Source organism: Delphinapterus leucas, chromosome X (assembly GCF_059928025.1).
Source record: "Delphinapterus leucas isolate spDelLeu-1000000601 "Yukka" chromosome X, BTC_Dleu_Yukka2, whole genome shotgun sequence".
NCBI lineage: Eukaryota > Metazoa > Chordata > Mammalia > Artiodactyla > Monodontidae > Delphinapterus > Delphinapterus leucas.
Genome location: NC_143150.1, coordinates 80,283,578 through 80,289,470, shown reverse-complemented (window position 1 = coordinate 80,289,470; position 5,893 = coordinate 80,283,578). Strand labels below are relative to the sequence as shown.

Below are 5,893 nucleotides of genomic sequence, written 5' to 3'. Positions count from 1 at the left end.
ATTGACAAAGTTTTATCTAGACTGTCTAAAAGAAAGAGAGAAAAGGCTCAAATAAAGAAAATCAGAAATGAAAAATTCATTACAATGGATATCACAGAAATACAAAAATTATAATAGATTAGTATGAAAAATGAATACATTGAAGTTGCAGGGTATAAAATAAATAATAAAAAATCTTCTGTGCTTGTGTACAGTAAAAAGAGAAAGAGAAATTAATAAAACAATCCTATTTTGAACTTGAACAAAAATAATAAATTTAACCAAGGAGGTAAGGAACGTGTACATTGAAAATAATAAGAGATTTTTGAAAGAAACTGAAGATGCAAAGAAATGGGAAATTTTTTCTATGCTCATGGATTGGAAGAATTAATATTGTTAAAATGTCCATATTACCTAAAGCAATCTGCATATTCAATGTTACCCCTGTGAAAATCCCAATGACATTTTTCACAGAAATAGAATTAAAATTCATGAAATTTATATGGAATCACAAAAGACCCCAAATAGCCAAAGCAATCCTGAGAACAAAAGGAAAAAGCTAGAGATATCATGCTCCCTGATTTCAAATTATACTTCAAAGCTACAATAATGAAAATAGCATGGTACTGGCAGAAAAACAGACACACTGATCAATAGTACAAAATTGAGAGCCCAGAAATAAACCCAGGCACTTATGGTCAATTAATCTCTGATAAAGAAGCAAAGAACATACAATGGAGAATGGAAAGTATCTTCAATAAATGGTGGTGGGAAAACTGGACAGTCACATGCAAAATACTGTAAGTAGACCACTGTCTTACACCATACACACAAATTAACGCAAATGAATTCATGGAATGCTTGCTTTCACCATTGCTATTGAACAATTTACTGAAAGTTCTACCCAGACTGGTTAGACAAGTAACATAAGTAAGCATCATGTGAATTGGAACGTAAAGGTAATTTCTATTCTAGATGACATAACCTGTATTAGAAAATTTCAAAGAATCCACAAGAAAGGTATTATGACTATTTAACAAATACAACAAAGTTGTAAACTACCACAAGTTCAACACACAAAAAATCGGGTTTAATATCTGAAATATATAAAGAAATCTTAAAGTTCAACAACAAAAAAGAAAACAACAATTTAAAATAGGCAAAGGGCTTGTATAGACACTTCTCCAAAGGAGATATACTAATAACCAATTAGCGCTGAATAACTGTTCAACATTCTTAGTTATTAGGAAAATTCAAACTAAAACCAAAGTAAGTTTCACACTTACAAATTCTTTTCACACTTAGTAAGATGGCTGTAATTTTAAAAAAAGAAAAAAAAGTGTTCATGAGAACATGGAGACTTTGCAATCTTCATACGTTGCTGGTGGGGGTGTAAAAGGATACAGCCACTATAGAAATGTTTGACAGTTCCTCAAATGGCTAAATGTAAAATTACTATATGACCTAGCCATCCACTCCTACATATAATACTCAGACGAATTAAAAACAGATACTTGTATATCAATATTCATTGCAGCATTATTCACAGGAATCGAAAGGTAGAATTAACCCAAGTGTCCATTAACAAATAAATGGATAAACAAAATGTTGTATGTATATATATATATATATATATATATATATATATAAAATAGGATATTATTTAATCATAAATGGGAATGAAGTTCTGATACATATATCACCCTTATAAACATGCTAAGTGAAGCTAACCAGATTATAAAGGACAAATATGGGATGATTCCACTTTTATGAAATATCTAGAATAGGAAAATTTATATATAGAGAAAGTATGTTACAGCTTACCAGGGGCTGGGGAGAGGGGATAATAGGGTGTTATTGTTGAGTGGTTACAGAGTTTCTGTTTGGGGGTGATAAAAAGTTTTGGAGACAGATAGTGGTGAAGGCTGCATAATTGTGTGAATTGTGTAATTAATGTCATTGAATTGTACATAAAAATGGTTAGAATGGCAAATTTTGTGATATATATATATTTTTTAATGCAACTAAAAAACTTTAATCTTTCCAAAAAAAAAAGACACAACTCCATATCCACTGTAATGCTTAAAATTAATGACTGACAAGGATATGGAGCAACTGGAACTCTCAGACTTGGCTAGTATATGTATAAAATTGTAAAAGTACTTTGGAAAACAGTGTGTCAGTGCTTAAAGTGTTAAACATACATTTACAATACAACATAGCCATTAAACTCCTATATATTCACCCTTGAAAAAATATGACTACATAAATACTTGTACAGAAAAGTTCATAGCTTCTTATCCTTAGAGCTTAAGTGTGCTTATAACTAAAGAAAACTTGAAACAATATAAATATACAGTAATGGGAAATGGATAAACAAATTGTGATATATTTATACAATGGGATATTATAAAGTCAAAAGGAACAAATTACTGATATCTGCTTCAACATTCATAAATTTCAAAAAGATAAATGCTCAGTGAAACAAGCCAGACTCAATACTATACTATATAAGTATCATTCCATTTATATAAGCTCTAAAACTGGAAAAATTAATCTGTGGTGGAAAAAGATCAGAAAAGGGGCTGGTCAGATGATGGCAGGTAATTGATTATGACTAGACATCAGGGAACTTTCTGAAATTATGGAAATATTGATAGTGTTACAGGTTACACAGGTATATGCATGTGTTGAAAGTCAAGGAGTTATACACTGAAGATCTATGCTTTATAATATATGTAATTATACATTTCTAAAAAGTATATATAATTTGCCATGTCAGGACTATGCAATCATCAATGAGAAACTCCTTTACTTGCTATTATGATTACTTTTAACATGTCAACTTGACGGCGCTAAGGGATGCCCAGATATCTGGTAAAACATTATTTCTGGGTGTATCTTTGTGGGTATTTATGGAAGAGATTATCATTTGAATTGCTAGACTGAGTAATGAAGATCACCATCATCAATGCTGTTGGGAAACATCCAATCTATTGAGGTCCTGAGTAGAACAATGAGGAAGAAGATGGGCAAATTTGTTCTCTCTGCCTGAGCTGGGACATCCATCTTCTCCCCATCAGACATTGGTGTTCTTGGTTTTCAGGCCTTAAAATTCGATTCGTGACTTAAACCTCTGGCTCCCTGGTTCTCAGGTCTTCAGACTCAGACAGAATTATACTACTGGTTTTCCTGGGTCTCTATATAGTATACGGTAGATTGTGGGACTTCTCGGCCTCTGTAATCACTTTAAACAATTCCTATAATAAATAAATAAATGAATAAATGAAGGAATAAATAAATAAATAGATAAATAAATAAATGCCTTATTGTTTTTTTTTCCCCCTCTGGAGATCTCTGAGTAAAATAGATTTTGTTACAGAGAGTGATTAAAGAGTAAAATAATTTTAAATATGAATTTTCTGAAAGTGTTCTGGGCTTTCTGGAATTCACTCTCTAATCTGATTAGATTTAAATAAGATAATGAGATAATATATATGAAGCTTTCAAACATTTTTAGAAAACTGATTACCCCTAACACTTCTAAATAAAGTGGTGAAAGAAAAGAATGAGCTCAAGGACTCAAATTTCAATTAAAGAGGTGTATAACAACCTAAGAGCTTTTATGTGTACCCTGAAGGAGTCCCTTATTTCCTGTAGTTAGAGGGCTGAAATTGTTGAAAATTATGTGCAGAACTTCATCTTGTATTGGCTAAATTAGAGTGTTAGTTGAACTCCCAGCCTTGTCTACTGTTAAAGTGAGGTCATATACTGGGAAATAATAGAATCCTGTAAATTGAGATTGGAATGTGTGGGAAGATCCTCATGAATCTGGAGACTTTGAACCTCTAAATCCTGATGAGTTTTTATTGCTAGTGGAAGAGACCTCCCCATTCCCCGTGGAAGTTGCCTACACAATCTCAGTGGAAGTGACCCCCTGAACCCCAGTGGAAGGGGAATCCCCATCACCTGTGGTACTGATCTCCTCACCAACAGTAGAATAAGCCTTTCCACCTCTATCTGAGAGGATTAACTTGTACGGCTTGAGGAAATGACAATGACCTCCTTTGAAATAGTTGCCATGCAAGGCAATGCTGATTTTCCTAAGGATCCACCTCCATCACCCACTTTTACTTCTAGACTTACAACTAGACACAAGTGCTAGCAGGCTCCTGAAAGTGAGATACACATTTTGACCCATGAGGAAGTATACTATGCTCCAAAAGAACCACTTGGATTTTCTAATTTATACAAGCAGAAATCCTGTGGAAACATATTTGGAAGTGGATACTATAGATACGGGATAATGGTAGAAGAAAAATAAAGTTGGATCATGTCAAATTTATTGATATGGGCTCATGAAGCAGAGATTCTGCATTTAATATTGAAGCTTGGGTGGTTAGAAAGAGCTTTAACTGTTGGTTGGTTGGTTGGCTGAAACATGGACCAAAAGATAGCCCACCACCAGTAAACTGGAAATAATCAATGGTTTAATGAAGGGATTCAGAGGCATAGGTAGATCGGGATGTTAGAGTGGATTTGTCATTTAAAACCTACTCACACACTGAGAGTCCAGAGGGCATAACTTTCTCTGATACTTTAAGAAATATATCTGTGAGGGGAGCCCCAACATCCTTGAAGAATTTTGTGATCACTCTTCTCTGTAAGACAGACCTTATATTGAGAACCATAGCCACCCAATTGGAAAACATAAATGTGACTGAGGTAATTGGATAGGGGTATTAGGGGCCAAGTGGTGGCACTCAACTGCCAAAGGCAAGGTGGAAGTGACTACTGTAATGGACAGCAGAGTCAAAGCAGCAATCAGAATAGTCTGATGCATTGGTTAGCTAATCATGATGTTCCTAAAAGTGAAATAGATAAGAAGCCTACTAAATTTTTACTTGGTCTGTATAAGCAGAAAAGTTCTAAGTAAGTAAGCAAAAGTATAACTTGGATCAAAAACAGAATCACAGGCCCTCAATCAACTCCCATAATGAGCCAATTAATATACCAGAACCTCTTGAATTAAAGGGAGACTGGGTGCCCTTAAAGGAAGGACACCAATACACTACCAAAATTTTATATTGTTAATATTTCCCAAAGGGACTTCCCAAAAGGGACCTATTATCTTTTACCAGGGAAATTGTACATTGAGGTAAAGGAAATAATCAGGTGTTTTGGGGACTACTGGATACTGGCTTTGAACTGACACTGATTCCAGGAAACCCAAAACATCACTGTGGCCCTCCAATCAGAGCAGGGGCTAATGAAGGTCAGGTGAGCAATGGAGTTTTAGTTCATATCTGTCTAACAATGGGCCCAGGGGATGAACTCATCCCCTGATTAATTCCCCAGTTCCAGAATGCATTATTAGAATAGACATACTTAGCAGTTGGCAGAATCCCCACATAGGTTTCCTAATTTGTGGAATGAGGAATATAAAGGTGGAAAGGCTAAGTGGAAGCCATTAGAATTACCTCTGAGAAACTAGTAAATTAAGAGGAATACTTGTGCTCACTTCGGCAGCACATAGACTAGAATTCGAGTGATACAGAGAAGATTAGCCTGGCCCCTGTGCAAAGATGACATGCAGATTCGTGAAGCATTCCATATTAAAATAATAATAATAAAAAGAGGAATACTGCATTCTTGGAAGGACTGCAAAGATTAGTGCCACTATCAAGGACTTAACATGTGCAGGAGTAGTGATTCCTAGTACATGCCCATTCAACTCTCCTATCTGGCCTGTGCAGAAGACAGATCTTGAAGAATGTTAGTGGATTATCATAAGCTTAAGCAGGTGGTGACTCCAATTTAAGCTCCTGTAACAGATGTGGTTTCATTGTTTGAGCAAGTTAACATAATTCTTGATACTTGGTGTGTATCTATTGATCTAATAAATGATTTTTTC

General features: G+C 34.7%; 1 non-coding gene across 1 annotated transcript; it reads left to right on the top strand.

Annotated features, from left to right (window-relative positions):
* The first annotated feature begins 5,492 nt into the window (after window positions 1-5,492).
* On the top strand, window positions 5,493-5,599 carry LOC115802267 (U6 spliceosomal RNA). Its single transcript, XR_004022697.1, has one exon. It is a non-coding gene; the product is annotated as a U6 spliceosomal RNA (small nuclear RNA).
* Window positions 5,600-5,893: the final 294 nt, after the last annotated feature.